Below are 13,023 nucleotides of genomic sequence, written 5' to 3' on the forward strand. Positions count from 1 at the left end.
TTCTATCTGGAGTCTTACTACTTAAAATCCTTATGCTATCAGGGGAGGCACTTTGTCTAACATTAAGTCCTTATCTAGAGATCACTGATAGTTGTGAAAAAATTCAGATGATTTGACACCTTTTGGATCATTTCCTCCATATAAGGTGCTCTACAGAGATGACAGTACAGATCAAAGAGTCCACTTTTATCATGTTCTGTTGGTTCTTTCATTCTTTCTCTTTTTCCTGAACAAAGGACAGGTTAAAAAAAATACCGTCCTTCCCCACTGCCCCCCAAAAAAGGGAAAGAAGAGAAAGAAGCAGCAATATTTATTCTCTACTTTATTACTCTTCACACACATTTTATAGTTAGTTATTCATATTAGTAATTGCTCTGAATTTTGAATTTTATCTCACTCTTCCAAAAGATTTCATTCAGTCACTGCAATTGCAATTTCACTACAGTTCAGTAAGAAAAAACCCTGGCAGTTCAAAGATCAAAACTCATTAGATTGGGTCAAATAATAGTACTTTCTGACCTAGAAAACCTCCATGGTCCATCTTTCCACTCACCAACGGAACTTTCCCAAAAGTAGGATATGAAATTAGAAATGCCCCTTTTCTTGACCTGCTCTTTAACAAAGTATGTTTGTTTGACATGTAATGGAGCTGTACAGCCCAGGAATGACCCTTAGCTTTCTTTTTTAGAAGTAATTGTGTGACTAATCCAACAAAATGCTTCTATTTTCCTCTGAATGTCTCTATGTGGTCTGACTACACCAGATATAAAAGCAGGTAAGTAAATGACCTTCTGATAGCTGAAGAAAATTCAAATGCAGTTTGAGAGACTCTAAAAATTACTTAATTATTGCAATGAGTGAGTGATTTTTAAAATTTTCATCCAAATCAGGAAGAAATAAGCACCAATACAGAGTCTAGATTAACAAAATAGAGCTGTCTAAAGAGGCTGGCATGCTTGGAAAGCATCAGGAAACACTCTTTAGTGTTAATACATTAAACCTTATCATGCAGATTCTTGATTGTTTCCCCAGAAAGCAAACGCTGCGATTTCTGCTCTGTCTGAAGAACAGCATAACAGATGCTGGATGGCAGCTATGGGCAATGTCTGTGAAAAAAGTGTTGTGTCAAATCAAAGCAGCTCTGCACCGTGGGATCCCGATCCTTATGGACACCAACAGGAAGTTGTGGACACCTAAACAACTCACTGAAGTCTGTCAGAATGCTAAATTAGAGGAAAAAAATACGAATTTTATGTAGCACAAATAACTGTAGGGACACTCCCAAGCAACTCACCCTGAGATAGGTCATGTTAAACCAAGTTGATAGCAGGTCTACCTCATTACAAACCAATGAGCTAAATAATTAGCTGTGCAGTGTGTGGATGCCAAAAGTAGAGAACTGACAATGAACTTCTGACTTTACCTGTACAAGCTGCGGAATACCTTTGGCACTTATGAGTGTGTGAGTGATAAAAGCTGAAAAGCAGCTCTTTTTTTTTTCCAAAACACACACTCCAGCAGTCTGGTGCTGTTGTTTTATCTGGTCATGGTAACTTGCAGTGTACTACTATCCCATTTTTACAAACAGGTGTGTTTAAGACCAGACAATATCAATATACCAGACTTATCACTTCTGTTCCTCATCTTAGTGATGCAATGGTGTGAAATCCTATAGGTCATCAAATGCATGAGGAATTAACTTTATCTTAGGATAGAGAAATAAGTGTATACTTCATCATCTTCTCCAGCAACAGATAAAGATAAAAAGCCTACAAGAACAAAAAATGTTCTTTTCTAATTACCTAAGCTGTGTTACAAGGAGTAGAACATTATTGATCAAACAAAATCTCCAGAATATTACTCTGTCACTCAGTGAGTCAATTTTGTTTGATTACATGTTTGTAATGTTTAAAAGACTTGTCTCTCCTCAGACAAAACACATTTTCTCTTGGGGAATCTGTAAAAGGTTGCAAACAGATCTAATAGGCTGAACTGGATAACACCTGTTTTGAAGCACAGGTACACATGTAATGTTTAGTTGCTGTTGTAGTAAGTGATGTTTCTCTCTTGAAATCATCATTTTATGTGCTGTTACAGCCCTGAGGGACCATCCTGTACCTCTCTCCTCAGTGCATATGATGAAAGGTCTGATGCCTAAACACATGTGGAAACCCAACCAAAAGAACTTATGTATTTAGAAGACTTTTCTCTCAAATTTCTTTTGTCTGTGAGTTGTTCTATGAAGCAATTGTTAACAAGAAGAAAGCTGTAGTGGTGGCAGTTATAGGTATAGGAGCAGCTGTAAAACACGAGGGAGGCTCCAACCGAAGGCCAAACCATATTGCACATGCCAGAGGTTATTCCCCAAACAGGAGGACAAAGAACTGACTGAGGAATTGGAGGCACTGAGGGTGAAAAGAAGCAAAATTCACGTATTTTCTCCCTGCTTTCAGCATCACGGTTGCTCAACCAGTACAAGAAAAGTTATAAAATAGTTGGACTGAAGTTTGGAGTCATAAAACTGTAATTTTTAAATTGCCTGTGTTGCTCTAATGAATTTCCATTATTCATCAGAACATATGGTTGTCCGTGAAACAAGCTAGTACCTTGGCTAGATGGTACCCAGCTTTCAGAAGGATCAATAAGCATAGGATGTATTAAAGAAAAGCAAACCCAGAAAATAATAGCCTGCACTACCACTTTATTTTACTTTGAAGTAGCTGGAGGGGGAAAGAAGAGAAGAAAATAGAACTCAGTTGTCTCTAAGTGAATAGACGGTTATTAAAAGATTGCTTAGATTGTTTGATCTAAATGGCTACAACATTTTGGCATATTTATTGTCCAAGGCAGACAGAATTTCAGATATAAAGTCATCACTGTGCATTTCTGGAATTTATTCAATGAAGGACAGATCAAAAGAGCAATTGAATTTACATTAGGTGAACAAACAAGGGTTTGTTAGATTGTTCTTGCAAGGATAAAAAAAAATTATAGTGAAAAATATGTTGGAGTAAAAGAAACAGGAGAAAACCTAAATGAAGCATAAGGAGATTCCTCAATGATATAACCTGTCACAATGCTGAAGAACTGATTTCTGTTAATGCCAGCTGAGATCTTAAAGAAAAAAATTCAGAAGTAAGTAGCTGCTAATCTTCTAGTTAGTCAAGTTATTTTGCAAGTGGTGTAGATTTCCTAATCACCATGAAAGTTTAGACTTTCTTACTAGTGTTTAATATATTATTTTGTTATAAAATGGAAGAAATGCTAAAGCCGTGTTGATATCAACTACAGCTAAAATATATCTCACTTACACCACAATTTTTCTGTTACATTTTGATTACACCAGTGCTGAATCTTGAGGTAAAAAAAAGCACTTAACACATTACCTGTTATGGGCTGAAGCCAGTTCCGGGTGCAGAAGATGATACAAGCACAATGAGTGATAGAAGATTATTCACCAGCAGGAAAATGTCTGGAAATCTTTTGACTGCTACATTTCATAATTTATAAATCATGTAATATTAAAAGTTTAGACTTTCAGGATAACACTGATTTATGACTGGATCCTCCTGAAGAACTTTCTTAGCTTTTTTTTTTTTTTGCTTTTCTCTCATGGTTTTTCTAATTAAAGTAAATTTTTGGATTCCTTATTGACAGCATTTTGCTGCCTCAGTTATTTTTCCTCTGTCAGGCATTTAATTAGGTCTAGCACAAACAATCCGTAGTAATTTCAATCCTGGAGTAGCTGGGAGCAGTACTTACAGTGCCCTGTCACCAAAATAGGCTTCAAATCCCTGCACTGCATTAGGCAGCAGCAGCAGCAGCAGTAGTTTCCCTGTGAGTGTGAGGGCAAAGGGCTCCACAGACCTCACTACACTCACTCTGAGGAAAGCAAGAGTTACAGTACTACAGACTGTTCCCCATCTTCTTACCAGCAAGTCACTAGGGTGGCATAGTCCCTCTGCTTAATTTAATCACCTAACTGTGGGATGCCTCAACTTCAGACTCTGTAAATTATCCCTCAGGGGCTTTTAAATTGCATTAATACACCTTTCTCAAGGGCATTTTGTGGAGATTAGACTCCTTATTCAGGTACCTAACTTAGATGGCTAAAGTCAAGCAATGTGAATGCTGCCTTATAATGACTAAAAGAATTAGCCTTGTAACCTTTAACTGGCACCAGCAAGCTGTTAATCACAATTAAAATGGTTTCTTAAAAAATGTTTTGTCCAGTAGAAGATGCTATAATTCCTGAAGTTAATTTCTCTGTAAGCTTATGGTACGTCCCCAGTTTAAAACAATTAAGACATCAAACTTTTATCTGCCCAGGAAGTTCAATCATTCAAAAAAAAAAAAAAAATAGATCAAGACCACTGCACACCTTGGTTTCACTTAGAAAAAAAGAAATCTCCATTATTAAGAATTCTGCAAAAATGAAATAAAAGAAATCTAGTTCCTTCAATAAATTTATAAAGAGTTAAAAGGGTTACTGAAAACCTTCATTAGATTATATGCTTTGGAAACCCAAAAAACAGATCATCCGTTGCTAACACCATCTTCCTATTGCACACCACTTATTAGAACAAAGAAAGACAAACCTTTCTCAAGGATTACATACCTCTGAGTCAAGCAAGAGAGTCAGTTTTCATTTTCATTTCAAACTGGTGAGATACAGTAGAGACAGAAAAAAACTGAATTTCAGAAACAGTGATTCCTGTAAACCAGACAAACATGCAACACGTTGGTCACAGTTTGAGTATTAATATTTTTCATTTAAAAAAAAAACAACTAGAGCATTATTATTCAGACATCAGATTTTCAGTAAGAGAAATATTTCCTATGTCTTGGTTAGAAACCCATTTTCTGCACTGGTTCAGTAGTACTACAACTCTAAATCTGTTGTAAATCTTGCCACAGGAGAGTGGTTCTTCACACTTGTTTTTATTTCAGCTTATCTTTCTTCTCTCTTCCTGATGACTGCCATGTGTGCCTGATATGGGAAACATTTCTAAGCAGTCTGGCAATGAAAAATAACAGACTGTGTTCTGTGGAACACCTGATCATATTTTTTTAAGACTGACCTGTTCTGTCTCTCCTTAACCTGTTTCTATAGGTATGAAAACTCAGGACACTTTTAGTCAGTTATTCTTAGTTGTCATTGAAAGAAGTAACTATATCACTGTGCTGACAAGTTGAAAGTGCTGATAGATATGTTAATACAAGCCTCCCCATCACCAATTGTCATCTTGTTCTTTGTGATGAGAGACTATTTGATGCACTAGACAATAAAAGCTTGCTGATCTTATTTCTAAAAACGTATTTTACATATATTCTTCAGCAATGGTAACAAAAAGAGTTAATTGTTGAGAAAAGCTGGATGAGAAAGATGTTTGGAGTGAATTTTTATTGCCTGAACATCTACTGCTCACAATTATAAAACAGAGCTGTGGCTCATCCTCTCACCATCTTGAAGTGTTGCATCCTCATCAACATCAATTCCCTTACACAGGTATCCTGAATCAGGAAGGGAAAAATACTGTGTTCTGGAGCCTGAGGGAAGAACATCAAGTCAATGGATGGTGTATCCACGAGTAGCCTGCATATGGGCTATAGGAAAGAAGAGTTTACAAACTTAGATAAACTTAACTTTTTGTGCCTGTAAATGGAGGCTGTATGTCATGTGACACATTAAAGTAAGATATTTCTCTCAACAAGGAAAGGCACGACCCTGTATGCCTTTAACTCAAGTGCTCTGAATGACAATGCTATCACAGGAGAGCTATTATGAGAGTGCAACCAAGGGAAGGCTGTGGAGCTAAACTATTGAGTGCTCCAGAAGTGAAGATCCTTCAGCTCTGGAACACTCTGTTACCACAGAAAAAAATATAAACCAATTCAAATGGGCTCTGGATATTTTTTCAGTTATATTGAATTTTTAAAAACCCCTTTTTTTTAGCCTCTCCCAGCATTGAGCATATTGATTTGATTACACTTACATTAAAGAAAAGCACTCTTCATGTCATCGTGTGGGTGAATGTTTTCCCCTGTGCCTCAATTGATCATTCAGCTTTTATGGCTCCCTCACAAGTCTTTTCTTTTTCTGTTTGATCTGTCTTCAGCCAGATGGGAGTTGAAAAACACAGGGACAGCTCTGGGCTCAAATCCTTGGGGATCAAAACGTGCGAAAGCATTTCTAGAGCTGTCATTTTCACAAGACATTTTTCAGATATGTGTCTAAAATCATGTAACAAGAAATAGACCTCTGTCCTCTAAGTAAGGAACAATAATGGTACTGATAGAAAAATGAACTATTCAGAATCTAGTTAACTGATGAAAGTAATCCCAACTTTCTTAAAGATGGAAAAATGGAAAGCACTGTCTTTTGCATCAGCACAATTCTTTATTCATTCCTTCAGAGGAGGATTCCAGGCTCATTGGCTTTTTAGTTTACGTTTGATCTCTCACTGATTGTGAAAGAGTCTGACCACATTCCCTTCCTATTCACTGGTTGCTTTCCAAACTAGAGCATATTACCTTCTCTGCTAGTATTCAGCATCTGTATCCTTGGAATTATACATAGGATGAAAAATATGGCTACAGAGGGTAGTAAAATTATGATTTTATTCTACTTTGGAGAAAACCCTACCTTTATGGCATGATTATATTCCACAGACATCCTGTTTCAATGACAGTAAGCTAATGAAACACATTCAGTATTGTTAATGCCTAACTAATTATTGTTAATGCCTAACTAATATACCTGTGGTCAATTCAGAGTGTTTATAATTTGTACCCTGTGCTCTGACTGCATCTGCCACAGACTACTGCTACTTTTGTTAATGGGCTCCTTGCTTCTCTCAACACCCTGCCTTTAATAACCAAACCTCATTAATTCTATTACAGTGGAAGGATTTTTGTTGTTGTGAAACTGGTTTGCATGAAAACAGAATGAGACATGCTGTTTCCACATGGAGGTTGCATCCTGAAAAATAATATACTAGAGAGACTGAGATTACTTTTTGTGCATTGTTATGACTGCTCAGTGTAACCCTTATATACAAAATTTTCTCCCTGTTCTGTTCAATACAGGCTATTCTGGTCTGTTATATCTTAAATGCTAAGGCTTCTGTCTACTCTGAAATCTTTCTTCCTTTGCTCTCTGTCCGCTTGTCTGTCAGTTCTTCCTTCAGCTATAAGTTTTTTAGAACAGAAACCATCCCTCTGAAGCAGTTTAGGATGCACTAAAGGCTATTCCCTGGTAGGCAAATATAATTAGCAATGTTACAATTTCTGTTTTGCCAGGTGCACCAATTTTATTTTTTTTGTATGCTTGTTAAGTACTTTAATAATGGTGCACTTCAGAAGTTCTTTTCAAATGCAAATTGTTGGAAAATAGAGCTTTTTTTTATTTGTAATTTATTATTTATTTCCCAGCAGTCTTGAATTGACATGTGATGCTCTCTGTGATACAATAAATCAGTTTGTTCAAAGTCAGGGATGCTTTGGGGAAACTTCAAGGAGAAGAAAAAAATACTATACTGGCATAAAAAATCTAAGGCAAATGAGCAACAGTCCCACCTCAAAGTCATGCAAACACTAACTGGCCCATCTGTAGTCACTGTATTGGGAATAGAACCACTGAATCTGGGAAACATAAGCTCATTTAAACTGCCTCAAAAAGTTTTGAAAGTCTGCCTCTCACTAAATTTTTAAAAGAACAAATATCAAGGTGTGGAGGCAATAAATACAAAAGCACTGTTGAGGGACATGTTAGCACTGTCCAAATACCAGCTACCAGATAACCAGAAATGAGAAATAACATCTGATAACTGCTCTCATGATGATCAGCTTCAGAAGTCTAAAAATCAGACTCTAATTTTAAAATGTAGAATTTCTGTTGACACATGGAGAAAGGAAGTTTGGAACAGAAAAAAATTGATGAAAGATGACCTTTGATGTTGTAATTATACTTAAAAAACATATATCCTGATCACTGATTAAAAAGAAGAATAGGGAAAAGAGAAATGATCAACCTGTAAGTAAACTTCAGATCTCAAATCAACTGCATAGTAGAAGACTTTTCACCAAAAAAAATAAACTAAAAAAAAATTAATAAAAAAATTTGCAGTAGTTGAAAAAATATAAACTGGATTAACAGGGTGAAAAAAGTGTGAATGTTAATTGTCATTATTAACCCTGAATGGCCATTAGACTTCTCAGGCTCCTCATTGCAATGACTCCATGGATAAGGACAGGCTTTATCCCAAAGAAACATTCCCCATGACCAGGCAAAGAGACATCGAAATGGCAGTGGGTGGTAGAAGAACGCTAGGCAAAGCTTGCTTTTTCACTCTAGGATTCTCCTGTAGCTCTGACATACTTTAAATCCCAGACTATCCCTTCTCTTGTCCCACTCTTGAAGACTCTCAGATTGGAATCATCTTTTCCATATATGAATATGGAAACAAAATTTTGGCAAAGCATTTTACAGAACCCTTTCATAAAAGTTATACACTCAAGTTTTCTTATTAACAGGTAACCTCAAAGTGGGATTTTTCAATTGCCAACACAAGCTTTTGCTTTTTCACTAAGAGAAAGACTAATGGTCTTTTCACACCTTATTTTATGCTGGTCATGCTAACCTGAGCTCTTTACCAGTTTGTACATTTCCTGGAGACTGAAAACAAAATGAGCTGTAGAATGAGTATATTCTTAGTCCCTGAACACTTTTTCTATTGATTATAAAGCAAAAGCTGTTGTTATCAAGCTACTCTACTTGAAAACTAATATGCAAAAGCTTTGATTGCTAGTGCAGGTTTTGCTGCTCTGGGTTTTTTTATGAACACAACATTTCACCAGTGAGCACAGGAGGTATCACACACAACATCCGTGGGCATTTTTAGGAACAACTGTTTCAAATTTTTAATAATATACACTTATTACATGACAGACTGTTCAAAATAAATTTGGGAGGGAATTATTTCTTTTGGGAAAATCATAGTTTAAGCAAAATTGTGGAAAGTGGTTGCTGTGACATTATCTGATCTGTAGTCCTGTATGCAGGGTATGCAACTTTTTTCAGAGCAATTTACTGAGCAGCAGTCAAGAAAATGCAGACATTGCATGGGTTAAAATCTTACAGAAGAAAAATTAAAAAGAATAATACTGAAAGACAAGATGTTTAAAACCATCCTACTGCCATGAACTGTACAACATCCACCTGTGCTCTTACATGCTTACCTAGTCTGATAGTTCTCTGGTGATAAAGGCAAGTCTGATCCAATGCATCACTGTCTTAACTTATTCCTGGTGTCTGAATTCCTTCCAATTTCTCTTTCTACTTTGAAAGAGTCTGAATACGAAGGTTTATCTTCATTCAGTGTGTTTCTTACCGTTGTTGAGTTTATGAAATAGTTTGAATTGGTTTTGCCTTTGATATCCAGATGCTGGGATGCTCCATTGCTTCACACTGCTGGATAAGGAGTAGCCAGCTGCCTGCAGCAGTGTTTGAGCACCACTTAGGTCTGTCAGGAACAGGGAGGCCGAGGAGAGCTCAGGAAGAAAGTTTTAAATACTCATACTGATGAACACGTGATGTTGAGGGATCTCACTGAAGACTCATTCACATTCCCATTTCCACACTCCATATCCATGCAAGGTGTTCACTGATTGTACAGATGGTGGTACAGCCATTATTGCATGATTCCCAACTACCCTCTCCTTCTTCTTTCCATTTTGGTGGAAAGCATTTTCTAAAATTACTTCTGGGGTATTTTTCTGGGAAGTTTAGATGGTTTTTCAGTTGAGAAAAGTTGAGGAATGTTCTGTGGTGGTTTTGAGCAATCTACTGGATTCTGTATTTTCTGAATGACAGTTTAGGCTGAAGAATCATTTATCTGGGCTGCATTCTCCATAGACCTTCCCTTTCTGCAGATATATGACCATTTCAAAGTACAGTGCTTACAGTGGAAGATTCCTTCTGTCAAACTTGCATATGGATATGTAGGCTGTCCATTTCCTCTGGGAACTGTGATGTCAGTCCTAGTAATAAAAAACTCCATCAGGCATGTAGCCCTGGTCAGAGCACCAGTTCCACCAACTTCCTACACCTGTGACACTCACGAGAGTGGAAGAAAGCCTTGGTAGATGTTACCACAACTCCTTTTATAAAGCAGACTGTCATTGCTTTAGGATAATCAGGATCATTTTAAGGTGATGTTAGGCTTAAGGTCTAAAAAACAATGTATTTTAGACATTCAAAACAGTGGAGAGAGCATGTCATAATTCTAGGAAAGGCTGTGAAATCTGGATTTTGGTGCTTACAAACGTCTATTGTAGTACTGGCATGTAGGTGCCTAAAAGAAGTCTACTGGATGTTCAGACTTTTCCATTATTTAGCAAAATTAAGCCTACTCTTAATGGTCTTTTCTTTTTCCATTTCCTTTTGTAACTGAGTAGTAGAGTATGGTTCCATTGGTGCCCTGGGATTTTCAGGTGAAAACACAGATGATTTAACATATGCATATATACACAAAGTCTGAACAACTATTTAATATACTTATGATTACTGCAAGAATTTTGAAATATTTCTTTATAGCAGTAATAATAATAATAATAATAATAATCCTCAGCTCCTTTTTCCTTTTTAAAACTGGGATTTAGACTGGACCCCAAGATTCAGAATTACAGAAGTATAAAAGAAATGAAAAAAAAGAATAAGTATTCCTGTGGACCAAGCAGAATGTTCTCCTGAGATCAACTCGAGAAAATTTTATTGAAGCAGAATATAAATATTAATAATAAGAAAACCTTTTGTCTTGACTGAAGATGTTGTTTTTATATTTAGGAGTGGTTTGAATGTTTTCTGTGCCTGAATCAGAGAGTAGGAATAGGTTAGATAGAGTTTACACCAACCCTTTCTTTATCTTCCTCTCTTTTCAAAGCAAAATGGAGTGGTACCAATGAAGTAACTCCCTCAGAATTTGTGCTGTGCAGCGTATGTCAGCAAGCCAAGGTAAAAGGACAAATTATACTTTTTTTCTCACAGATAATAAGTACACTGTTCACAAAACATAGTTCATTCTATGATAAGGCCATGACTTCTTGAGATCTCTGCTGAAAAATGGTAGAAAGCTTTGTGAAGGGACAGGATAATTACTTTTAACATTTAAGAGAAGGCATACAAAGGAGTTATTATATAATTTCTCTAGAATGTGAAGGGGGGTGCTTTCTAATGAAGACTGGCTGAATTAGAACAATAATGGAAACAAACTATACAGTATTTCCTTACATCAAAAACCAGAGCTTTCCATTTCACACTGCTCTGTTCTTTTGGACAAGAAGCTGGCACTGAAGTACTTAATGATAAGGCAGTTTACTTAAATTCTATTAGATATCACTCATAGCACCTTCTCCTTTCTTTTCACAAAACAAGCTGAATGACCCTCAAGAAACCCCCAACTTTTGTTGGACAGACTAGAGTTTAGATCATGTTTAAATTGTCTCTTTCTTCTTCAAATTTTGGAGGTCTAACCCCCGGTACCTTAAAAGCACTTACATTTAAGAACCCAGCATATGCTAATATGTTCAGGATCACTATGCATTCTTACATTCAGAAGTCTCTACATTAAAACCCTGAATCTAAAACAATATAAACTGACATAAATCCAAAGACTTCAATAGGTTTCCGGCTCTGGGGAAGAATGAAATGAGAATTCACTGTCATACAATATGTATGGGAAGAATTCTTCTTATCTCACTCATTCAGTGAAGGATACAGAGCAAAATTCCCTCCCAAAAATTTGTGTGTGTGTGTATTAATGTTAGGGAGTAAAGACTTCTGATATTGAAATGCAGGTACATTAAGCTCTCAGAAGCAAGAAAAAACTATGGCAAGATTTTTTTTTTTTAATCAATACGAGAATTCAGATAGTGAAGTGCTTTAACTCATCATCTTGTGTTTGATTGCCACGCATTAAAATGTATTTTTGGTTCTTTGACTAGAGCACCAGTTACTATGGTGTTGATGAATATTGATCCAAAATTCCTTAAGTGAATTGGTTTTTAAACTAGGCTTTAAAAATTATACAAGGTTGTGAAGATAATTATAAAAACAATGAGAACAACATTGTATTTTGTTTCCAGAACCTTCTGATACCTAAAAACAATGCAACCTTTTATTTACTAAAACTCTGCATGTAAAACCAATTTTAATTTGCAATGATAAAACTAAATTCTAGTTTGAAGATATATTTCTTCAAGAGTTCCTATAATACTATTATTTAAATATTAAGTTGTACCTAATGTTTCTATTCTTAAACAAAAGGCAATATAACAAATAATTCACTACCAAAAAAAAGGCTCTTCAAGGGCTTGTTTCCATTACATGATATCACTAGCACATACTATACAATTATTTATCATCAAAAATAATCCTACAAGAAACCCCCCTTCCCTCAGTTTACATATATCAACTACATAATATAGTTAAAACCATAGATTTTTGAGGTACCTATTTCACATACAAGATTACTTCAACAAAAAAAACCCGTTTCACAACACCAAATAGATGTTATTCTATTTCTAGTCATAAATATACTTTCTGCCTACAGAACATTCACACTGAAAATTTAAAGAACTCTGATCTAATTGCTTTTACTCTGGGACTGTTAATTTTTCTTTTAGGCCTTCTCCAGTGTTAAAACCAAAATTATTCTGATAAAACTCTTTGCTGTTATTGAACCCAATAAATTTATGTGGATGATGGATTTCTGAAAAGGAAAGCTTATAATAGCCCCTCATTTTACATTTCTAGGCCTTCTGATTTTGGTCTGAATAAAGTTAAAATTTTCACATTTCTTTGTTAATATTTTGGTAATGACACAACTCAAATAGCACAGCATATGTCCTAAAACCTGATGAGACACCTGTCAAGCCACTGTCTAATTCTCCAGATCTCTCAAATTATCAAAAATTTATCACACCAAGGAAATTACAGTCAATCCCTCCATTCATATGATGTCT

The sequence above is a fragment of the Manacus candei genome, unplaced genomic scaffold (assembly GCF_025592945.1).
Source record: "Manacus candei isolate 608988 ecotype Guabito, Panama unplaced genomic scaffold, ASM2559294v1 h1tg000018l, whole genome shotgun sequence".
Taxonomy (NCBI): Eukaryota; Metazoa; Chordata; class Aves; order Passeriformes; family Pipridae; genus Manacus; species Manacus candei.